Here is a 27,130-nt window from a genome sequence, read left to right as displayed (position 1 = left end):
GGCAGTATTGATGTTGCTCTTACAAACGTAGATAGTTGACACAATAATAGGTTTTGCATTAGTACGGCTTTTCTGTCGGATTTGGTGTCTTAATCACATGTTTGTCATTATTTCATAACTTCAGTTATCAGGAATGTGCCAGAATATTACTGATGTTACATGGAACACAATAAACATATGAGGCAGAACTCTGCACATTCTGCGTAAATCTGTACAGTTGCGGAGTATGTGTCTGATACAAGATATCAACTTTCTGACACCAATACACACACTGTATGGCGGCATCACAGGCCACATGCCATTACATTTATATTGCAGGGCACACCCACCCAGACAGTTTTATTCCTCACACAGGCCAACAGCTGCTTATCCACACTAATTGGTCTATCATGTACCGTATGTGTGCGCCGGTATTTGTGCTTTCCGTCAGTGGCAGAGCTCACGTACGAGTATGGGGGACTGGACATTGTTATGGTGACACTGCATGACACCCTGAGGGACACATTACTTTTGTGTCTATTAACCTTCCACATTGACATTCACAGGGCATACGTTGTCATTCACATTTGTCAGAGTACATGCGTATGACTTGTACATGTTTTCTGATTTGTCCTGATGTCTTTCTTCTCACCTGTCCACCTAGTATCACTAGTTCTGTACATGTATTTTGGACAGGTTACCTTCATACCCCTAACCTGTACACATTATTGGTAAACGCCCTGACGTTTGACTATTGCCCTTGTTACATTTGTCATAGTAATGTGCCTTTCTGGTAAATTGCTGGCAAGGCATTACGAACTGTGCGGTTAGATAATGGTGACTGACATTTCCATTACATGATAAGTAACACTCATAACATACGTATTCCTGGCTACGCCAGTATTCTCACAATGTTCTGACTTTGTCTGGGGTATATCTAATATAGTCCCTATTTGTATTTCATGTACTATGCCTTAGTGCAGCTGTGTTATTCTGACAGTTTGCCAGTTATGGGTACCATCTTGGTCGTACGCTTGTCCATCCATGATAATCGCCTACATGACACTGATATAGGGCCCTACATATTGCCAAAATGGTTTACGCAATATCCAGTGGATGGTTTGCCTCATTATTGAGAATATAGGTGTGCTATACCCACATCACTCCCAGGCGGGCCTACGAAATCTCTGCCAAATAACACCTAGGCCCATTTCTGCATACCCATGATTCCCATACCTGACAACCCTCTACAGTACCCATTACACATGTTTAATGTAGGTACTGAAGTGTGGAGACACTTATATGCACTCCCCACTCTCGGATATCAGTTAAATGCGTCATACATTCTATCGACACATGTGTCATCACCCTTGCACCTGCTACTGTTGCATGTACAGCTATATCGTATTTGCTGAAGTCACTTATTTTGCGTCAGTGTCGGTTGACACTACGTATGGATCAATTTTTGGGGTCCTGCAATGGACACCTATCTGCATGTTTAAAGTGTAGAACTTGCTGGACTGTCACTTTCTGGCCAATGGTTTGGAATGCAGCGGTTTATTCACCTTTCGTGCATGTCTGTTTGTCTACCCATATTAGCTATAAAGTGGCCTATTTATGTACATATGTCATATCTACGGGACATATGTCTGTTGTGTATACATATATACATGTACAATCCTCATTTCATAACTTGCTTTGGTTTACGTCTGTGGATTATATGTATACACATATATCTATATCCATACCATACCTTTCCACTGTACAGATTGTCAGAGTGTACAGCTGGTTGCCTCTTTATCTTCGGTGTGTTTTACATAAACCTGTGTCTATCTGGCAATGTAGTGGCATTTCATTTGAGACTTACGGTGGGGAATACTGGCAAGCAGTTCAGGTTACGACTGCATACCCTTCAGAGAATCCATGCTACTGACACACCCGTTATTCTATCCACTTTCTATGTTTGTTCTGGCACATATCTGGGGTTTGTCCCTATTTGTACTGGTAGTTTGCATGCCTTTGTCCGGTTTCATACTTTACGGGGTTAACATGCTTGAGCCATGTATATCTAATGTGGGGGAAACAGCATTCATTTACTATGCTGTGAGCGGATCACACACGCACAGGCGCACTTGCATTTCCTTATTGTGGGTTCTGGCAGGCGAAGCATGCATATCCTTATTGTGGGTTACATATGTTTACTATGTCTTTGTGCTTATGTGGGCTTTATTACTTGTGACAGTACCAGTATATTATCTGTAATCCGGTTAACGGACGTATGTGAAACACACATTCACCTTTACATATTTAACTGTCTGTACAGCACAGATGCATTCATTACACTTTCACATTATATGTGCTGTAGTCGAAGTTGAACTGGGACTGCATTCACGTTGACCGGATGCTGTAACCACTATACATTTGGTGTTCTGACTCATTTATATGCATACCCATAGTACATAGCTACATGAACATATGCCTCACCACTTCACTTACGACACAGGCATCCATTCTCCTGCTGGGAAAAATGCGGTACTACATGTTACACATTCCCTATTCCCTACTGCTCTGGACCCAAGCTGCATATTTAATCACTGCAGGGATATTCAGAACCCCAAGGCTTATAGTCCTGACACATACAGGTCTTTAATTGTCAGGGTGTTCATGTGGTGATCTGGGTTTAGGCTTGTCCGCCTGGTGAACGGAACTGCCCTGACCGTGTTCAAATGTCAGACAAAGCACATGGACAGGGTTTGTCCATTTTAAACATTTTATCTGTGTTTACAGACACAGGTGTTTGGGCACCTGTCAGCAGCTTATAATGTTGGCAATACATAATATGGGTGGGCGTGGTTACAATACATAATCCATGGTGAGTGGTGTTCCCATTCACATTTGACTATTTCCTGTATTCATTCTTACGAGGATTATTATTTTGCACATGACTTAACTATGAATTAACTACAGGTATGCAGTAGTACAGTCAACATATGTGATGGTTTGTTACAGTATAAATGTACAGACCTCTGTAATACTGGGGACTACCCCACATCCTTCACAACATTTCATGCTTATGTACATATTATTATTCTGTGAACTTTCGAAGTTTGTGAGAGCAGTAATTACATCTGTCCCTATTTGTCCACCCATCCTTTTAGGCTTTGTCCAGATTTTGTTGCTGTAATAGGTTGAGAGGTGGTGTCAGTATGTGATTGAGTTGAATATATACTGTTGATAATTCAGTGGGGAGTAGGGTTACCACCTGTTACTCTTTGCGAGGGGAGGTCCCACTTTGGACAGTTGTGTCCTGCGACGAAACCTAAGACATGGCAAATGTCCTGTGATTTTAAGACAAAAATATATTTCTTATTTTCTTTACTAGTTGCATGATACAGTTATTTTGTATCTGGTACACATAACTATTATTTGGGATAGCATAAGCTATTCAAATGCTATGGAATAAGCTTTTATCTTGGCATACAAGTGTAATTCTGTCCTTTGTACTGGCCGGGGGTATGTTTTATCCTGCAAATTCTCACATTTCTACAACGGATGTCCCACCTTGGCCATCTGAACAGGTGGCAACCCTAGTGGGGTGACCTGCATGGTGGACAGCTGTTCCATCCTGCGTAGTATGTTTTGCATGTCTGTGTAGAAGCTGAACAGTACCGTGACTACACATACATGTTTTGTCCAGATGTGTACAGTACTGGACACCGTGGCGTGTAAACAACTCTGAGGTTTCAACAGGTTACTTATCCCACGCGGGATGTTCACACATTTTGCTGAAACATGAACGCGTGGGCATTTGGATTTACATAACTGTGATGGGATGTTTACAAACGTGGGATACATATTTGCAATCCTGACACTGCCTAGGACGATACTTCCTACTACATATGGGAATACTCGCTATGTGTAGGTGTACGGCTGCGCAAGGCTGGTAGCTGGATTTGGTGGACATTCGGACATGGGTGCAGGTTATGTGCTATACAGGGGTTGTTGCGTATTGCATTTGCATGCATGGGTTCTGCTTTTGGATATCCTGGTTCCGCATATAGCATCCTATGTGTATGTGACGGTTACGTTCCTGTTCATGTGTATAGCACATTTTAATATTTATTTATTTGTTTATTTTATTTTATTTTATTTTACATTTGTTGACCGGGCTAGTCCAACTGGATACATATCCCTTTTCAGTAGAGGCCCGGGGAGAAAAGCTCCAACATAAAAGCAATACATGGAGAGAGCAAGTTACATTTACAATATAAGAATAGGAAATAACAGAGACTTAATATAAGCACAAGTAACAAATCTGCATTTTAAACAAATTAGTGTTATAGGATAAACACTGTGAGAATAATGGTCGAAGAACTAGCTAATCAGGGCGAGTTATAAGTAGAGGAAATTAGATAAGTTAGTCGGGTTCTGTGCATGGGCATAGCCATTGTAGCTTAAGATGGCTTTTGAGGTTCTTTTGAACTGTTGATGTGAGGTCATGAGTCTAAGGGTCTTTGGCAGGGAGTTCAGGGCTTTCCAATGGAGTTGGCGTACAGGGCATCACCGCCTGAGTTCTTAGATTTAGTTGTTAATATCAGGACGGTATTAGCAGATCTAAGAGAGTTAAGGTTGGAGTAGGGGTCAAAATACTACACAGTGAGGGAGTTCTGTCGGGATAGTGGATTATTTTAAAGGCTTCGGTTAGTTGATTAAGTTTAAGAAGATTGGGTAGTTCCAACCAACCAAGTTTCCTAAGGTTAAGGCAGTGGTGGGTGCGGTATGGGGAACCTGTTATGAACCTAGCAATATGGTTATAAGCAAGAGAGCATGTTAAGTTCACGTTTACTGAGGAAGGAAAAGACTGGGTATGCATATAGTAAGGTGGAGAGGAGATGCGTGCGGGCAATCGTTAGTTTGGTCAAAGGGGTTAAGAAGTTTTTATTCTGTACATGGATCCAAGTTTTTTGTTGACCGATTTGATGGTTTGGGTAATGTGGATGTCAAATTTTAGCTTGTAGTCAATGGTAACACCTAGTAATTTGGTACTGGCAACAGGGGCTATGATGGTTCCATTGATGGATTTAATTTGAAAAGGAATACTGTTAGTATTTGGGAGTTCATTGGCAAGGGGTGTATTGGCGTTCGGGAAGAATAGGAGTAATTTAGTTTTTGTTGGGTTAAGTAGGAGTTTCAAGTCAGTGAACCATTTCTCAACTAAGGTAAAACAGAGTTGAGTAGTAGTTTGGAGTGCTGATAGGAGACAGCGGAGCAGATCAGGGTAGAGTCATCAGCATATTGTATGAAGTTAGATGTAGGGATGACTGAGTGCAGGTTGTTTATGAAGATGGAAAGAAGAGGACCAAGAATAGAGCCCTGAGGAACACGATGGTGTTTGAGAGCAGGTATGATAGTTTGTCTTGCCATAGGACAGCTTGTTGCCTACCCGTGATACTTAAACCAGCTTAGTGCAGGGGTGCTCAGATATAGACTTTCTAGGGTATTAAGCAGGAGTTGGTGATTGACCATGTCGAGCAGCTTCGATAGGTCGAGAAAAGGCGGAGGATATTAGTTTGTTGTTCGATTGTTATTAATGGAGTCGATAAAGGAAAGGAGGGCAGTAGTAGTACTATGGTGGGGCGGAAACCATGTTGGGAGTTAGATAAGAGTCGATTAAGGGTTAAGTAGTGAAGGAGTTGTTTGTGAACACATCTTTCCATAATTTTTCGCTATTGGAGACAGGATTGCTATTGGTCTGTAGTTAGATATTTCAGTGGAAGTGCCTCCTTTATGTAGAGGGATGATATAAGAAGTCTTCAAGAAGAGGAATAGTGGCTTGATAATAGTTCTGTTGATCAAGATGGATATGGGGTGGCGATGACTTGGATGCTATTTGTAAATATTCCGCTGGGAGGTGATCAGCCGCCAAGGTGGTTGGTTTCAGTTTTTTTAAGAGGGAACAAATGTAGGAGGAAGAAACAGGGTTTAGGTTAAAGGAGATGTGGGCAGCTTCATTAGATTTGGAGGAAGGTGGGGCAGTGGAGGTTAGTTGGCTAGCAAGGGATTGGATAGTATCGGTGAAGAAGGAGTTAAAGGTGTTGGCTACTACCTCTGCATCTTTCCCGATTTGCTTCTCAGGGGTTGGGGTGGTAGTTTTACCTGGGTGAAGGAGATTGTTAAATCCTGCCCAGAACTTCTTTGGATTGTTCTGGTGTTTATTCTGGAGGTGACAGAAGTATTGTTTTTTGTCCTGGGTAGTGGCTGCTTTGGTAGTGTTTCTTAGCTGTTGAAATATTATGCGATATGTTTGTGTGTGTTTGGTATACAATTTGGACTGTCAGGTTTCTTTATGGTTGTTATATAGCCACAACTGCCCAGCTGTGTAATATCACTACCACTGTGGGACTGCTGGTGACCATGCCCATGGGGCTAGATGTGTGTATTGGCGGCGCGCTGACATGATGCGCTTCACTTCCACTGGGTATAACTACTGACAGTGCAGTACATTACGGACACACGATTTTAAATATCATTTGTTCCATGGACGGAAACTCATATTGTGTTGCGTGCATTTCTGTTTGGTTCTCCATTTTGTGTGGCCGGGAACTGTCTTGCATGCTTTGCATACATTTCATTATCCACGGACACTGATAGGTGCGATTACTATTGCAGGCAGGCTATAATATTCAGCAGTTTAGGTTGCTCATCACCAGCCGACATTGACACGCCTCCGGGCGCAGCTTAGTAACGCCCCATGCACTCGTGCACGTGTCCTATGCACATGGATGTGGTGGCAGCGCACCTTCATTAATATGCATATGGCGCTACTACACCATTTATATGCCACACAGCTGGTGCAGGCCTTACACCGGCCTTGCGCCGAGCTTCATGAATCCGAGGGCATGACTATTTGGGTACATGTAGCTGGTGAGTACTACAAGGCTCCACACTGCTGCGAGCTGCAAAACCATGCCTATGTGTGCCATGCCTCATTAATATGCATGGCACGATACTGTGCAATGAGGAACATTGGTATGTGAAAACACCCCATGTAGGCTCTGCATGAAACCTACATGGAGTTTATTGAATCCAGAGAACATACATTAACAGCTGAATATTAATAAAGCCATAAAAATGTCAATATCTAAAGGTGCGAACTTTGCCTCAATGGCAGTGTCTTTCTATTGCAAATAGCAACCCCCTCTATAAAAAATAAATACAATGCTGCATGAACTTAAATCCAACAACTATAAAATGACTTACTCAGCTTAGATTTACAGAGCTTAAAGATCATGTTTAAAGTGATGCAACTCTCTTATATTTTTACATTACAAAGTATTTGCATTATGCATGAGAACACTATGCTGGTTTCAAGCCACTGTTTCAGAAAGCTATGTTAAAAAAGTCTCCAAACATGGAAGTCTAACAAACTTCTGCCGTATTTATATTATGAATATTAATATGCTGGTAGGGGCACTTGTGTCATTATGGGGGACAGGTATAATTACAATGGATTGCTGTACTGCATACTTGTGGAATAAGTATTTCATTTTAATTGCACACTGGTTAAATTAACAGTCTTTTTTTTTTTTGTGGTAAACCATTACCTTAATATAGTTTTCTGAAACAGTGTCTTGAAACTGGCTTTTAATTCTACAAAACAAAGAGTATCTTATCCTTAAGCAGTGCGTGAATATGTTCCAGAATTGGCTTAAACGTGTATTCTAAGTATTTTGAAGCCATCTCTGCAATGTAACCCCTACCTGATATGACTGGTCGACCAGAAGTGTCCATAATAATTTTTTTTTTTTTTACACTGGGTAATAAATGGACCGTCTGAATTTTTGGATTTGTCATAATTACTTAATTTTTAATCCCTCACTGTTATTATCCAAAGAATCCTGTTCATCTAAAAAGACTTTTAACTTAGTTTGAAAATTCTGCAATGGGTCAAATGGTAATCTAATATAAAAGTTTGAATTATTTAGTTGCCTAAATACTTGTTGGTGTCATGCGGAAGCTTCACAAAACATTGTTACACCACCTTTTTTAGCTTGTGTAACTACTATGCTGGTATTCTGGCTTAAACAGTTCTACTACCCCAATTTCATCAAAAATGGAAAAAAAAAAAAATAATTGTGTGTGTGTGTGTGTGTGTGTGTGTGTGTGTGTGTGTGTGTGTGTGTGTGTGTGTGTGTGTGTGTTCAAAAATTTAAAAAAATCAGTATCAAATATTTTTACTGATGGATAATGAGGTTGAAAAGAAGATTCATGAAAGTTAAAACCTTTGACTCCACATTGTACATCAGGATAAAATGTGAATCAATATTTAAGTAAAATAGTAAATTCCTTGATATCAGAAATAGTCATATATTTAGAAACAAATAAGTCTGTTATAACCCCAAAACCATAACCACTGTATGCCATGCAGCCAAAAATAAAACTTGTAAAATGAAAAAAGGCTTGCATAGTGAACAGTCACCAACAACCCACAAAGCACTGTAGACTGTTAGTTCTTCACTAAAGTATATAAAAATGCAGACTCCAGGTGTCACAAAAAATATAGACTTTATAAATTCCAAATGTAAAAGGATACCAACTACATAAAAATGTTCAAGTGTTTTCATCCATTCAGCTTTGGACTACTTCAGAACCAGAAAAGATGGCAGTTTTAAAATACTACATTCAGCTTCTACTTCTATAAAATGCTATAAAAATCACTATATTTTCTTGGCTGATTTCTGTCTTAGCACTATGTGTATATAGGGATATAGAAATATATATATGAAGTGTGGTATGCCTTCCACATATGGTACAATTATAATATGTAATCACCACATATATAGTACATATTAAAAATCTCCATATTAGTATTCTAGAAGCTAATTTTACATAGGTGCTATGATGCTTTATGTGCTAACTTGTTGTAAGTCTATTGTTGCTGGTTAGCTTATAATATTTCTGTATAAATCTATAAAATACAACAATATAAAATACAGCAATATTGCAATTCTTTATCTGTTCTGTGTTATTTAGCTTGTTTTCTACAGTCATTTATATGCCTTCTTTGAATGAAGATTAACTGCTGTGACTACATGTGGTTAAAGTCCTTTATATTCAAACCACTATACATGAAGAGCCTTAAATTAATAATAAAAGATGTGCTTTATAATTGATCTTAGATATACTTTCACTTTATGCAATATTCATTTCAGTTGTAAAAGCAACATTGTATGTTTGTACAAAGTCAGTAGCACCATTTTCTTTTAAATTTATAATCAACAAGAATTGGTTTGAATGTATAGAACTTAGGGTATAGGTGAAAAGGTTTATCTGATGGCTTGTATTCTGTACTCCCTCAACTACAAACACCCCCCCCGGATTCACGAATCCTCTGTGTAAGACTAAATAAGTCTTACTCGGAAACTGCAGTTGAACGGTATGACGTCAGCGTGCCATGCATATCCATGAGGGCATGCTGACTCCACTCCAAGTCTAACATGGACCGTGCAGGAAAGCAGGGGGTGTGTCTGACTGCAGAGGAGTGCAAAGGCCCACGCCCCTGCAAGTGTCTGAATTGTGAAATGTCAACACACATGAGTGAGTCCGCTCAAATGTCAACATACCCAACACTACACTCCCTCACATTGTAAACCCCTCAAGTACAGTTATAAATGTAAAACCTTTAAATTTTTTTATAATTCCCCGATATAGCTGCCCGTATTTATGCGCAGTGTTTGCAGTAATGTGGTGTGCCCATTGCTTAGCCGCAGTTAGCAATTTCAACATTGAAGAGCATAATAAGAAATACTTATGCAAATTAATCCAAATAGCGTAGTGGTAGAGCCTTCGTACAAAAAGGAGGCATTCACGGTTCGAATCCCACCACTCCCCTTTCTATTTTATGTTTTAAATTAGTATATGAAATAATTCCTGACATGTATCAATAACATTTTACTAAAAAGCATTGAAATGGCCTATGTATCAGTGAACAAAATGTATATATAGAAATGTAAGAAGGATCTTGACATATAAATGCCCTCAGCTAAGCAGCGCTTTACCCAGCGCAATATAGTTGCCCGTAGTTAAGCAGCGCTTTACCCAGTGCAATATAGGTGCCCGTAGTTAAGCAGCGCTTTACCCAGCACAATATAGTTGCCTATAGCTAAGCAGTGCTTTACCCAGCGCAATAGGTTTGCGCGGAGCTGCGCACCGCACTAACCAGCACACCGTTGGGCAACATGGAACAGTGTAGAGCAAAGTTGCCTAAACACAGCCACACCCCCTAACCTGTCTGGACAGTAGTAAAATAAAAAGCAATGACAAGGTTCGAACCCAGGCCACTGTGCACCATAATCAAAGTACTGAACCACTAAGCCATGACAGCTTAGGAGAAGCATCCACTGTTAACATACATATACTTATAAATGGTAGATAAACCATTGCTAAGCAGGTCTGCAGTTAGCCAGGAATGTTCAAAAACAATCACAAAAAAGTGCGGGAAATACGACATATTAGCTCCATAGGCGGGAATACTCGCCATAACTGATTGTAGCTCCCATCTGCAGTTAGAATGTCTGGTGCTGGAGAGGGTACTCACTTTCGAGCGCAATGCTGGGGCATCGAGGAGTCAAAATACATGGTTTGGCTCCTTATCCACCATCATGAGTCAAGACTCCTGCAGGGCCAGTTCCAAGGGACAGAGTACAAAGCAGGGACTTGGAACCGGTTATCTCATGATCTCACCAGTGCCACAGGTATCCCTCGGACTGGAGATCAGGTCCGTCACCACCATGCAGACCTGAAGAGATGGAAGCAGGACCTACTGAACCAATGGATACAGGAGGCCCGTCACATGCAAGATGCCCCACTACTGAGTAGGTAGCCATGGAATGCAGTATGTAAGACATGCTAATATAGTCTATATAATGGATAGGTATGTCTCAATACCCCTTCATTTACTTCACAGCTGCAGGTGTCTGTGCTGCGAATCAGCAAGCCTATGCAGATAGGCTGCTAAGGCTGTGCCACCAGGCAGGTTAGTAATTATTCTGCATGTATTGTTATATAAAATAGGTGAGAGAGCCTGACAAAAGTATTGTAGCCCAATAATACAGCCATAAAATGCCCTGAATAATTTCTCTGCATGTACTGTTATATCAAATAAGTCAGAGAGCCAGAAAAAGAGTGCAGTAACCCATTAATAAAGGTAAAATAAGTCCGGAATAATATCTCTGCATGTACTGTCATATAAAACAAGTGAGCGAGCCTGAAAAAGAGTGTTGTAACCTATTAATAAAGGTGTAATATGTCTTTAATAAGTCTTCCATATGCACTGCAATATCAAATAAAGAAAAGTGTGTAATGTAATTAATAAAGTTATAATAATTGGAGTGTGTCTGTGTCACTTACTTTGAAATGTTGTTGTACCTTTGCATTATATAAATAGTACTGTTGTATTAAGTGCTGTCAACCCACAGTTGGGCAGTCCCATATAAAGTGGATGAAGGAAGTGCCAGTAGCTGTGAAGCATATATACAGTCCTCAACAGTCGGTTAATGGCTGGCATGCATAGATAAATCTGGCACATGAGTAGCTTGTTAATGTGTTCCCCAGAAATGTGAGTGTGCTACATGAAATGTAGGGTTCTGTAGAAATTTAACTGAAAATGTCACGTGAACACATCCAAATATGTAGATATATAAATATAAATAAAATATATAACTATGTAGCAGTAACATCTGCATCTTGGACAGTAAGTATGTCAGATATAGGTCAGGTATATAATGAACTAGCCAAACCCATTACACAACCTAATGCATGTTGCCTAGTGTAAAAATACATGTAGGGGATATACACCTGCAGTCAATAGGAATGTAGTGTAGACTAAAAGTACTTATAAGATGTTAATGGAGGTTTCTTTTTACACCCTACTGTATGTGCATAAACAATGCAATTCCACACCTCAATGGGTATGTGTAATCTCAAAACCTTTGTTAGGACATATGTCCTACTGTTCTATAAATATCTGCATTTACTTTGATGCATGTGCCCTGTTCAAACACCACAATCTTGGTGGCCTGATGCCACCAATCATCCCTGCATGCTGTTGTAATGTCCACTGTTGTTCAATATATGCATGTGTTATGCTTGCTGTTCAACTGTTAGAACCCTGGTGTGTTGGGTTAATGGGAATATTACTACATGCTGTTACACCTAATTTGGAATGCTGTTGTCTACGTTGTAAATAAACACACCTAATCACACAACGTATGGGAGGGCCGGTCCCAGTGGACCTTCCTGTCCCTCTTCAGCTGGCGATTGCACCTGGCACCAGCAGGTCCAGTGCCCAGCCTGGGCTCCCCTCCTCCATTGGTCCTGTGCCACCTTCGGGTGGAAGCGCTGCAGGGGGTGGGGCCCATCCCCCTCCTGCAAGCATGGGCGGAGAAGGGCCACCTGTCACCCTCCGAAGGGTCCAGGTTGTGGTGTGTAGGGAGATCCAGTGTTTAGTCGCTGATCCTCTATGCCAGCTTGAGGCAAGAGTGGAGCGACTCACGGTGAGCTTGCCCCTCCTATGCAGCTCCCAGCACAGCCACCCTCGGGGCTGTGAAGGTGCAGTGGCGACTGCCCATGGGTGGGAATCTCAGTTCCACTGTTACCATCTGTGGGCTCATGGGTTTGCGATTTCCAAACATCCATCCCCGTCAACTGTGTTCACCCACCCCATGTGTCATACTCCACCCCTGTATGCATCTTGTTTGTCTTGTCTGTTTACCTCCCCAATCTACCTCCCCAAATATACCTACTTCCTCTACCTCACATTCCACTCTCACCTGGAAAAAAAAAGAAAAAAAAGGGCAATCTGTTCCCACAAAAAAATTACGCACCATACATAGCTGCCCATTTCGCACACATGTCCACTGGACATGTAAACTGATAATTATAATTGGCAGTACAACATACTTTGTTGTCCTCACCCCTCTCTCAGGGGTGGAAGGTTTAAAATTTCACTCCAAATATCTCACATATGCACAGCTGTTGCGGGTAAAGAAATGGGCAGCTATGGACCTTCCCTACACCTGTCCTGCACATCCCGAGCTGGTTTCCCTACTGTCTTTCCCTCTTTGTGCCCCCTTTTTCACCACTTTCCTATCTCCCCATTTTCTTTTCTTTCAAAGAAATTAGCGCAGGGGTTAGCGGGAATAAGCACTTTTAAGCAGTAGTTAGCGGGTTTGAGCAAGTGCGTGCATGTGTGAGCTTAGCTAAGCATCGCTAAGCGGCGTGCAAACCCACGCAAACCCGCTTACAACTGCTTAAAAGTGCCTTAGACACTGTATGTCAGGACCCTTGCTCTGCTCAGCAGCAAAATAGGACACCTCTGTCAGTCTTGAACCCCAGACCTTGAACACACTAGACTGCATGAAGTACCACTAAGCCACAGCAGGTATACAACAACTTGGTGCTGAAATAAATATATCATGCAATACAATGAGTGAATGTAAAGGAAAAATAAGAAGGCCATAACACAAGCCTTGTTCTATGTTTCTTTACCAGCAATTGTTGTGGAATTGCATTACATGACTGTGATAAGAGAAGCAGCCATTCTGGCAGCAAATAATGTTATAGAGGCACTTTACAACCCCCATACAGTATCATAGCAGGACAAACACTGGCATATCTGATTAGGGCAGAGGCCATACTTCCTAACTGTGACTACTTTTCAGGGATGCCCCTGATTGTGAAACATATTTTAGCTGTGTCCCTCTGAATCCCTCTGAAATGTACTGACGTTAGTCAGAGAGGTGAGGTGTTACACAACGAATAATGACAATAATAACAGTAGACACCGCTTGTACTTCATAAAAGGTGTACTAATCCATATGCACTGCTTCACTCAAGTCTACACTTACTGTCTCTATTATTTGGAAGGTGTACCTCACTTTTAACTACCTATCCCTGACTCCATGCAGATATGTATCTGAGTGTTTCATAGGCCTGGGAGAGGCACAAACACACAGGAATGTCAGCTTATCTGCTGTTACCCACTCTGCAAATAGCTTTGGGAGGACTTCCACAAGCATACCCATATGTAAGAGTACAACACAGAAATACCAAATGATGTAGCCATGTACTGGTAGCAACTGACTGTAACAATGCCATTGTACCAGTGCTGAAAACATTTGTGGGTTGCACAGACAAAGAATAACAGGCTAACATCTGGCTACCATCTGGATAGGTTCACAGTTGGGAACTATGCAGACAGACCACCTGCCTTGATAAACTAACAGGTACACGCCAATCCTTTAAATCCAGTAAGATAACACCCACACAATAAGACATAATGCTCTCTGTATGTCTGCATCCCCCCCCAATTTTAAATATACATGTGTGTTTAGTGTCTACCAAGGATGTAGGTAGGCATTCTCAGTCCTGGAATTGTCCAGTTTTCCTGAGAATCCTGTGCTAATGTCAACAATAAAAGCACAAACCCTGCAGAAGTGAGTATATCAATATGCACAGTATAACAGTTCACAAACAGTTCATGTGCCAAAAGAATACATCTCAATAACTACTTTTGTATGGCACTTAATTACATTAGTAGAAAAGAAACTACATACTCACATATATCTTGTGCAAGCATTTGCAGGGGTGAGTTAAACTCTACACTGATAGCTCTGTACTGGAAGTGGCAACAGTCAGGTCTGAGTACAACATGTACATCGCTGTCTACGCCTCTAGCTTCAGATATAAGAAGTATACCAACCTTCTGACGTAAACAACAGTGTCCACAGCAAACAAGCATGGGCCCCACTCTGGAAATCTGAAAGGGCTACACCTACAAAACTTAGCAATTTATAGCATTGGGTTGTTATGACAGTGAGTACTGCAATTACCACATAGCAGGCTGTATGCATTTACCAAATGCTGGGCACCAATTGGTGCAGAGGTCATCACATGCACATGTGCAGATACCTATAAAAGCAGACTGTACTTGCTATCCCCACATGCAGTCATTACATTGCACATGTTAAAGCATCACTGAACCTGGGGAGGAGTAAAAAGAATTATTACTTAATAACACAAAAGTTTAATTAATTAAAAAGAGTTGACTGAATTACCAACCAAATATATTAATTAAGTAAAAACAAAAAGTTAATTAATAACCAAAAGAAATTAAGTAAAAACAATCTTTACTTAAGTAACACCAAAAAAAATTGTCAAAACATACACAGACAGACTGGAAAGTGACAAACAGGTATGTAACAGATATGTGATTACCGGCAAGTAGTAGATGTTTATGAAGAGTACTGTAAATACTTTGAAACATGCATATGTGGCAGCAGTAGGTATGTATGCACTGATGCCATGCATCACTACTGCCATGGACACATTAGTGTGTAGCTGTGTACAGTGGGACATAACTGTGACATATGTAGCTCAGCATTTAATGTCAAACATCCGATCATGTCATCTATGTTCTGTACAGTACTGTGAATAATGGCTGTTTGGGGGAGTAGTGCAAACAGCTATATAAACCTGGATATGACAGAGTAACACATGCATGATAGTCATATCATGTGTAGCTTAGCATTGGCAACTGCTGTACCAGGCTAGTACAGTAATGTAGCATTAGCAGCTATAAATACTCCCTGTAATATTACTGTTATGCACACATGTAACAACTGTTCATGTTGTAGCAAGGCCCAACAGGTCATCCGTGAGGTCTACAGACTTACAACAGTGTGTACCTTGTGTGTGTATGGCACACACATATGTAGAGATATTTATGTGTCAGATATATTAGCATCTTAACATGTGCATAGAGCAAGGGACATATTGCAACTGCTTGTGAAGGGTGGAAATATATATGTTGGTGAAGGTTGTTATGTGCATATTTTCATGTAGGTTGTAGTGTGTGGCAAACAAGACAGCATGCAGTGCTGGTATATGACATGTGGTGTTTAAACGCTGTGGGTATGATTTGTTAAGTTTTTAGTCTTCCAGACAGGGAGTCCTGCTAAAGATACATGGCCTGAGAATACCCTCAATGCATTCTGCACAAGACTGTGCAAAATTATTACATAACTGTATCTCTCTCAACCCTTGCATAATTGATATTCCCACCATGAAAGGTGGACTGTATATGTGCCTACATGTAAATCTATATGTACACCAATGGATGTTTATATGTACGGTCAAGCTCAATGTTGTAAATGTATTGCCATCCCTTTTGTTAAAAACCCTGTACCCATGAACTACCACATAGGTGGTAGTCTACTCAACTCCAAAAGTATGATAGGAGACCACGGGACACAGGTGGACAGTAGTGTCCCTTTTGATAATCATAGTACCACAATAGTCATGTAAACTGTCTACGGTCCACATGTCATCAGAAAAGGTGTGTCATCCATGGAATAAGAGGTCAGTGTTCCACTCTACTCATCAGTCATAAAACCCTTCATAGAGTACAATAGCCCTTTTGGTATGTACCTCAGAAGACATCTACAGCAGCTGTAGATGTCAGGCACAAACCCCACAAAGAGTATTACCAGACTCAAACAGATGCCCTGTGCCGACTGTCTTACAAAACCACAGCTACACTGTGTTGCATACCGCCTACCCAGAGCCAACCTCTGCATAACATACAAAGCTATGCCAAACCCACAGGTGTTGGACATGCTCCATGTAAACAGATCAAAATCCCTATGAGCTACACACTGTACTGATCTAAACCTTGTAACGTCAAAAAGCAGAACATGCTGGAGTGGTACATTCTCATATCAGACACATACCATACTCTGGAACTAACTACCTATCAATAGAAAAGAAAGGTCCTCATTAGCAGTCGTCATGAATAATCATGATGAATGGATGTGAGATAGGAAATACAACCGAGTAAGCACCTCTGTGGCTCTGCATGACAGGGGCACATGAACTTAAATTACATGGGTGTTGAAGGGCAGGGTACAGTATGGCTAGGCTTCTATAGGCCCTACAGCTAATAGCCTATGAGCTACCTAGGACCCGATACACACACGCACGTACATGTTGCATTAATTGCTATGTGAGGTTGACTGAGTGTGATGGTGAATGTGTAGGTGAATGTATCAATATTGTGTATATGTGTGATAGCCTAGTGGGAAACTGTTTATATCATGGTATGTAGTGTTCTAGCTCTGATCCCCGCAAAAGATATGTATACCATTGCTAGGCAGGAAAAGCAGTATGGCATACGGTGTGACCTAGTCCCATGGTGTTGACTGGAGTGTGCCATTGTAGGCTAAAGCAGTACATGTATGCTTATTGATTGTTAATGCTAGTGAATACAAATCCCGTATGAACTGTAGTACTACCTGAAGCTGTAGGCCTAAACAGCACAGTATGGTGTATATCCACATTGCTTGGAAACACTGTTTTGTTTGTTACCTGTAGTCCTCACACATTACATACCTCAGGCATGAGGTTTTTGTAAGTGCTGACACACAGTACTGTATGGTACACATGTTAAGCTCATCTGGCTTGGCATACCTTTGTGTCTTCTAGGTATGTCTGAAGTGTGTGTGGGTATGCCTGTAACATGTCCTCGGTCGTATGTGTGTTACAGGATATAAGTGCATATCTACCAATATGTATAGTATAGTACAGCAGTATGCCACCTATACTGATGAATGTGCACATATGTTACTTAGGGGTTTGCTATCAACAAGTAGTATGGTGTACTGGTAGTACTGTAACTGTACTTTATAATAATTTCAATGGATGACATATTTCTGTATGCATTACCTTCATATATACCTCCTGTGGCTAGGTGGTGCATTGTGTCACATACAGTGTGCCATGTGCTGTTGTATAGTCTTACATACTGGTTTAACTTTGTTGCTGTGCAGAACATGGTTTAATATATAAAACGTGCCAGGCACTGTCAGGCAGTTGTGGGCTGAGCACTGATGTGTGGTATTAAAAGTGTGTATCTACTGACAACCAATAGGTTGCTATATATGGCATTTCATTGATATCTGTACTTTAGAATGTTAAGTGTGCCACATGACTTGCTCACAATAATTGTTTTATTGTCTTCTAGGGACATGTCTCACCATCGCAACACTGTGTATTCCCTTGAAGAGGAGGAAATCATTATATCCACCCTATTACAACATCACACCCTGCTGTTCTCCAGAACTAGCCAGGACCAGCATGAGAGCAATGCACTGTGGCAAGATGTTGTCCGTCGGGTTAATGACGTAGGCATGCATAACTGGACTTATGAGCAGGTACGCCATCACTGCAGTGATGTAATCAGACATGTCCGGCAGCATGCCTCTGATGTCTGCAGACAACAGCTTGCCACAGGTGGTGGTGCAGCATCACATCCGCCCCTCACCAGAGTGGAAGAGCTGCTCCTCAGCGTGGTGCCTCCTGGATAACCACTACAACAGACATGTGTCATCATGGAGGCCGGAGTCACCCAGCAAGTTGACTCTGAGCGTGCAGGTAACATGGCATATCTGTAGACTACTGTTAGCTCAATTGTTAGAACATGCATATGGTAGATGTGTACTGTGTATTTGTGGATGTGGAGCCTGGTGTTGTGCAATACTGATACTTTGGAACATAGCCTGTATGCCTGTGATTGTCAACTATTGTACTTCTTTAAAACTGCAAACTCACAGCAGCGATGCCACAGTTGTTGACACTGGCAAACTGTCTCATAGCCTTGTAGGTCCCTCTGGTGTAACAGCAAGACAACAGACCCATGCTGGTGAGTGTTCTACATTTAATATGGCAAATAACATGTGCATGTCATAGGTGAGTTGTAGGCCATATACACATGTAAAACACCTACACATAATGCATGCTCTGCATGTTTTCTATGGGACTATGCACATCCCAGTAACATGTGTAGCTGCCTCAAACATATGCTATACACAGAGCATCCCAAACAATTGTGGTACACTGTAGTGGACATTGTATAGGCAGAGTCAATACACATGCACACAACATACACCACCTTGTCATACGCAGTAAGTGTTAATATGATACACATGACATATTTAGACACCTGCTGTAAGGTCAAACTCCAGTATCCCAAATGTGATCCACACAGCACACATACTATACCTGAGGGGTAGAGGCCTATCATAGGGTGGTGCAAAACTCTTCAACAAACAACACATTCATGTTAGGCAATGCTCCCTATTGAACACCTTACATACCCATGTAACAACTGCCTGTGAAATGGTTAATGTAGCCACAGTGCTTCAGTTCAGGTACAGCAAGATAGCTGCCAGTATGGCACACATTAGTAGCCTTGAGTGACCACATGATGCTGCCTGATGATGGCTCATGGTACTACACTACATCCAGTTACAGTAACTACAGTACTACACATAGCATTCATTGCTATACACCTGGCAGTTGTGTGCATCCAGCCATGGTATGTATACCTGTGAGTGATGGTGCACAGGACATTGAAAAGCATTTAATACTTGCACAGCAATGTTGTGCCATGTACACATTGTGTTCCAGGGTGAGGCCAATCATTGAACAACACACATGCATCACAGACATGTATACTGTTATTAACAAGGACTCTCTACACTCGCTCTGCATGCTGTTGAGCAACACACATCCTGCATGCTGACACGTGGAAGAGGACTCTTTGGCTTGTGATACTGTACTCCACCATCAACCACTAATGGGTATGTTCTGGATAGCTGTTGGTGTGTGTGTGCGTGTGTGTGTGTGTGTGTGTGTGTGTGTGTGTGTGTGTGTGTGTGTGTGTGTGTGTGTGTGTGTGTGTGTGTGTATGTGTGTCTACTTTAGTGAGTAGTGTATTTGTGTTCATGTATGCATGTGTGCATGGGTGCATGTGTTCATGTGTGCATGTGTGTATGTGTGCATGTGTGCATGTGTGCATGTGTGCTAACATCATGTACAGATTGTAAAGTGTGTTTCCTGTCTTCCTCTCTCAGGTGCTGAGGTTGTGTTGGTTGAGTGCAGCAGGGAACCTGAAGACACTGCCACGAATAGTGGAAATGATGATACATGTGTTGTGGCACAGGCAGGTTTGACAGGGTCTGTCGTTTGGCCGCCAATCAACAGTACACAGTTTTCCACCCCATCTATGTGCACATTCATACTGCCAATACATCCCTCATCACCAATGGCCTTAGCTGAGGGACAGCATACAGTAGGCATTGACCAGGATAGTGTGGTATCTATGGCACATGCATCCCCTCACAGCAGCCATACCCAGATTCCTGGAATGGTACCACATAGTCAGATGTCCAGGGGTTCTTGTGGGAGCACTGCTGGTCATAATGCCCCTGGCAGACGTGCCCCCACAGGTCTTACAACCTCAGGTATGTTCCGGGCTGTAATGCAAGCACAGGCACGTATGGAACGGTACACCAGACAGGGACTAAGGGCGCAGAGGGCCCATAACACCGCTATCAATGGCAGTATCCATGACCTTGCCGTTGCCGTCCATCAATACACAGAGGTCAATGATAGATGTTGGGGGGATTCTGAAGTCCCTCGGTGTATCACGTAAGCAATAAGGGGTCTGTATGCATATCCACAAAGTTGTTGTACACCTATAATGAATGTCCATTATTGACAGACTTTGTTGTGTTTGAACATGTCTGAAATATACCCCAGGCATGAACCCACACTCATACTATTCTATAGAAACTGTCATGGGTGTGTGTGACACAGATGACCTAGGCCACAGATCACTACAGTGGCTGGCCTTGTCACAAACATACATATGTGACCGAAGGTCTGAGAAGCAGCAGCACAATCTGTCAAAGGTAACAGATGTATTCATGTAGAAAGCAATCTTCACACCTATGAACTAATTGAGCTCACATGTACATATATGTATTTGCCATACTTATACCCGATGTGTGCAATGCACATACTGTTGTTATACTGATATGTCATACAGTAGTAAAAGCTAAACCCACAACACATTGACCAACAGTATCACACACACACACTCACCAATTGCAGATTCAATCCTTTACCAAACTATGTTATGAGACTAGAGAGATACGCATTAACACAACGCGCTATATGCTTTACTGGGAGTTTTCATTTCCATTGCTATATTTGTAGGATGCTGACATCATCAGACTTGCCAGAGATGAATATAACACTTTTAAGGTGTTTTCATAGTCTTCAAAAAGGACAATACTCTCAAAGGAAATCACACAGACACATACCCCCCCCCCACGCACACACACACACACACACTCAGCAATTGCAGGATTCAAACCCCTACCTAACTATGTGATGATACTGGAGAGATACTCATTAATATGACCCGATACATGCTTTACTGGGAGTTTTCATTTCCACTGCTATATTTGTAGGATGCTGACATCATCAGACTAGATATGGTAATGTGTGTGCACTTAGTTTTATGCAATCCTAAGACTGAGCCATGGGGGGACAGCAGGTGTTACCAGCTTGAACAGGACTCCACAATTCTTACCTTGTGTGATCTATCTGTGGCCCAGTTGCCATTCCATCTGATGACAATACATATTTATGCACAGGTTGTTGATTTTGTGGATACAACATGTGTCTGGGATGTTGGAAAAGGGTTATTCAAAGTGTATGTGGGATGTGTGTAGCTCATTTCATTGATGAATGTCCTGGGTGGCTGCCTTGCAAACAGTCTAGCAGGTTTGGGAACCATGATCTGCCCATGACCAAACCAAAGTTGGTAAGGTTGTGTGTTTATAGGCTTCCAATAGCTCTGTTTCTGACATCAATCATGATGGACTCCATGGCCTTGCAGATCAGACTTCTTAGGCTTATAAGACTATAGTTCCCATGGTCTGTTGTGCACCAACACTTGTGTAGTGTGCCATATGTTGCTGCAACCCATTCAACAGTTTCATATCCTGTAGAGAGGGTGAGGCTCAACAGACTGTTCAGGTGCAGAGTCTGTTTGTTCTGCAGTTCACTTATGACACATATAGGGACACAATGTAATCCAGTCGATGCCATGTGTTCAGCTTTGGAAGGAGCTGTTTACCCATTCTACATGTGATATCTCCTGGTATGATGATAGGGCCTTTTGTCAGTGGGAGGTGGGTATGTATGTATGGGCCTGTCTGACAGGATGTTGGCATTGTCAGTCATTTACAGTTGGCCCTGACTCAGGACATATATGAGTGTACATTGCTATTTATGACATAGCTGAAGGAAGTGTCATGGTTCTGTATGGACTCCTTCGCAGATAATCTTTCCATAACCTGGACTGGATAGTGTTTGGAGTCCACATTCTTTATTGATGATACTGATTTTGGGTTTTATATTTTCTTTGCTTTTCCACTTTCAATGAACAACTTAAGTATCTGTAGTACATATTTGATTATGACAGGGTTCCAATATATTATATATGTGTCTGTTGTCATATCACTGTGTGTACAAGTCAGGATTGGTGAATTGTGAGAGGTTCCTGGGTTAACACATGCAACTGCCAGATATGTGTGGCCTACTGATGTACTCAGACATGGCCTAAGTGTGTGGGCATGCCCAGTTTGACTTTTCAGTATGTTGTTGCCTGACATTTGCCTCATTTATTCAAGTGTGTGAGCATGCCCAGTGTGACCTTTCAGTATGTTGCTGTGTGAAGTCCACTACATTTGTTGACGTGTGTAAACACGCCCAATATTAACATTTATACTATATGTGTGTTGTAAATCAAGTTGTATTTTTACTGCAGGGCTCACCTTTGTCTTATAACTCTAAAGGGATTATGCTGTGCCTGCAGGGTTTCCATGAGACACTTTGCATAGACTTATCAACATTTCTTCATACAGGCTAACTAGTGAAATACTGTCATGGTTTAGTGGTTCAGTACTGTGACTAGAGTGCACAATATCCTGGGTTCGAGGACTGTCACTGCTTCATATTTTCATACTGGGCAGACCAGACTGCTTAAGGAACAGTAAAGCAAATATGACCATGTTTACCTGCTTTTGCCCAACTTTGACCAAACTTGTCCAACATTGCTCAACATTAACCAACATTGCTGAACGTTGCCCAATATTGCTCAACATTGCCCAAAGTTGTGCTACTTAGTGCATGCAATTTTGTTTACATATACTAAATAGTGGTAAAAGTTGTTTAGCACTGCTTTATATTGCTTAAAACATGGCAATCATGCCTCAGGTGGTGCTGCAGGGCTGCATATGTCAGATGCACATAGTACACTCCCTATACATATTTGGAAACAGGTAGTGTCAAGTTAAGTATCCCTTTTAATATATGTGTGTGAGTCAGAGAGAGATATCATTTCCAGGGTTCCTACTGAGCCAATGTATATGCTATGCATTGCCTCTTTGCCAAGGCCAAAGCATACTGGGCATGCCTGCTTCTGCCTACTGGGGCAGGCTCAGGTTGTTCCTCCTCCGAGTCACGCTCTGCCTATGATGGCCTTGGCAATGGTGGGGGCTATTTGGCCCGGCCCTATGCTGCTCCTGCTGCAGCTGTTTTCACAGGATCATATTATGTAGCATAGCACATACCATGACTATTTGGGTACATGTAGTTGGTGAGTATTGCAAGGCTCCACCAGATGTGTCCAGGCACTGGAACCGTGACTCGAGCAGCCCAAATACATGCTCGATTACATTTTGTGTTTGTGCGCGTGCCTCATTATGGCATTCCTGTTCAGGTGTGTGTGCATTTCTTATGGGTGTCATCAGCCACGGCTCCAGTGCATATCCAGCATCCCCCACTAGGTGACCATGAGGGATGTCCCCATTGGCAAATGTCTGGTACACCTGTGTCAGATGCCAGATATGGGAAGCATGGTAGCTTCCAGGGCAGCCAGCATACACATTCATTATTATACCCTGGGCATCACACACAACCTGGCAGTTGATGGAGGGGAAACCCTTGCGGTTAAAGTAGGCCCTACCCTGCTCACCAGCTGGTGCTTTGATGTATATGTGCGTGCAGTCTATTGCACCCACTACCTCAGGGTATTCCGCTATTTGCTGGAAAAGACGCATATTGATGGGCAATACCTCATGGGAATTGGGGAAATATAGATGATCACCGACATGTGCTAACATGGCATTCAGGAACTGGTGCAGTACCCTGGATGCTGATGCCTGTGAAATCCCCATCATATCACCAGTTGGTCTCTGAAAGGTACCTGTTGCTAGTATTCTTAGGCCAACACATACCTTGGTTTCCATTGGGATGGGTTCCCCTCTGTTGGTTGTGTGCGTGAGGTGTGGCCTGCACAGCTCAACAATTTGCTGCATGAGGTCTCTGTCCACTCTATAGCGCTCCACTATCTCCAGCTCATGTAGCCCCTGGTAGGTTACCCTGGGCCTGTACACTCTTCTCCGTCTCCTCACTGTGGGTTGCTCAGCAACATTCGCATTGTCACCACCCTCAGCATGTTGCACGTCACCTTATAACAGCAATGGCAGCCCCTAACATTTCTTTGTCTCAGTAAAGCTTTTTCAGTTTTCACTTCTCTTAGCTTACAGCAGTGTTGCAGTGTCTCTGAGAAAAACATAGTGGAAAGTTGATTGCAGAGTTTTAAGAGCTGGGATGGGCTAGTGTACTGCCTGTGTAATTGGCTGATTCTGATTGTTTTCACCTGCTAGCTCTGCTAGCTCTCCTTGGTTAACTTCCTACTATTTGTTGTGCTTCCTTTTTCCTTTCTGTTTCCACAGGGGGCAGCACTGCACAAACACGCACAGACACACGCACACCAGCTCACATGCTTGCACACATGCTTACATGGCCTAACACTTGCTGACTCCTGCTTGAACGCGCGCACACAGGAGCAAACTCACTTACACAGATTTCAACAAGCTTACACTTGCTTACTCCAGCTTAAACACGCACACACAGGCGCACACATGTGCACACAATCTTACTCAGATTTACAGGTGCGCACCCGCGTGCAGTCATGTTGCAGGCACTTCTACAAGAAACTTTAGTGTTATCCATGGCATACACCTTCAATTTCTTGCCTTTAGCTAGGATACCTGTTGACATGCCTCTTCCAGTGATGAGTAACTGACAGCAAACACATGCCACTCTGCTCCAATGAGCTTACATTCTTTCATACATACCCCCCCTCATGATGTCACCTATCATCTACTCTGATACTCCCCTTATCGTACTCTTACACTCCATGGACTTTGCTCATATGCCATGTAAAATTGGGATTCACTGTCCTTACTCTCATTTGCATAGGATTGCCTACTACTTCTTGGTTACATCTCTTAGACTGAGCTTTCCCCCTTAGCAACCTCTATTCAGTAGCCATGTTGTCTTCAGCCTGCCATTCACTTGCATGGCAGTTGGATATTTAGAATAAAATCCCTATTTGTGGCTTTTATTTATTTTTTGCATGGTTTTTAGAGCGCAGTACTTTTGTGCGGCGCTGCGCTACGTTTAAACTTTGGAGATCGAGGTAAAAAAAAAATTTTTTTTTGCAATGGGTATAATTGCCAATGGCCGTATATTTGGCCATTGGCATGCTTCCTGAACTGGATGCATCCTTTATTTTGAGCTGTCACGGCTCCGTTTTGCTATTTGCAGAATAATACTTAGTTGACAACGGAGTACATTTCTGCAAATAACACTACTCTTACTCGGACAGGTTAGGGTTTCCTGGATTGCAAATTTACCTCATTTGCATAGCTTTCAGCAGCAAATGAGGTAATTTGCATAACCTAACCCTGTCCGTGTAAGAGTCATTTTAGGAGCTCTCTTGCATGCCCCTGCCGGCTGTTCCTGGATCGCTCAGCAGACATGTTGGCTGCATGGAGTCTTACTCTACTCTTAGACTCCATGCAAGCCTTCGTGAATCCAGCCCACAATGTTTTCCACCTCATAATATTTTTTTTTCACTTCTGCAAACACTACAAGGAGCAAATAGTAATCACGAACATGGGAGCACAATGTTCAACACCGGAAGTATACCCCTCACTGGTGAGATCAGATCACAAACTAATCTCGCTGGAGGTCCTCATCCCACCCCCACCTGAAATAAAAAAGACCACAGTAAAGAACTTCTTGAAAGCCGACTTCACACTTCTAAAGACTAGTGTGGTCTCCTTTAAGGCCCCCGAGCCGGCGGAAAACAGTACTCAAGCCGCTGAATCACTTACAAATGCCTTCTACCAGCACCTGCAGGACTGCATGGATAAGGCAATCCCAAGCAAAACAAAGACTCTTTGTACCAAAGGCAAGCGTCCAGTCTGGTGGACCCCAGCCATAAACAAACTCTACAACAAAAGGAGGAAGCTACTACAAGATAGAGCAAAATCCTTAAAAGGTAAGACACCCTTGATCACTATAAGTAAAAACTAAGAGCTCTCATAAAATCATCCAAAGCAAATTTTGAGAGAAAAATAGCTAAAGACTCAAAAGACAATCATAAGGCCTTCTTTAGCTATGTTAGAAACCTGGGAGGAAACTCCCAGATATGCTCAGAACTAGTTCAAAATGATGTGAAGATTACTGATCCTACAGACATTGCCAACATACTGGCTGACAGGTTCAGTGCAAACTTCTCCCTCCCCAAAAGGAGAGATATCTATACCAGCGATTGCAGCCCCCAAACATCTCCAACGCCCAAGTGAGAACTGCTCTCTCCAAAGCAAAAAACACAGCATCCATGGGACCTGATGGTGTCCCCGGCTGTGTGCTCCACGAACTCAACGAGGAATTAAACCCACAGCTAGGACAGCTGTTTAATCATAGTCTTACCTCTGGATACGTATCCAGGGAGTGGCGCACTGCAACTGTGGTCCCACTTCACAAAGGCGGTGCCTCCACCGACCCTGGAAATTACCGGCCCATTAGCTTGACAAGCCTTATCTGCAAAGCCATGGAGAGGATCATAATGGACCTCATAAATAAAGACATAGGGAATTTACAGACTTTGGATCCATCCCAGTTTGGCTTTGTCAAAGGCAGATCATGCCTTCTAAACTTGGTTGACTTTTTCAAACAGTCACCAAAGCCATTGATGAGCGAAAGGCAGTCCATAGAGCCTACCTCGATCTGGCGAAGGCCTTGATACAATACCCCATTCGGGTATCATTGAAAAACTCATCAGCTTAAATGTTAACCCATACATCACAAGATGGGTTGCAAA

The sequence above is a fragment of the Protopterus annectens genome, chromosome 11.part0 (assembly GCF_019279795.1).
Source record: "Protopterus annectens isolate FY-2018-M chromosome 11.part0, PAN1.0, whole genome shotgun sequence".
Classification (NCBI taxonomy): Eukaryota; Metazoa; Chordata; order Ceratodontiformes; family Protopteridae; genus Protopterus; species Protopterus annectens.
This window is presented reverse-complemented; position numbering follows the sequence as displayed.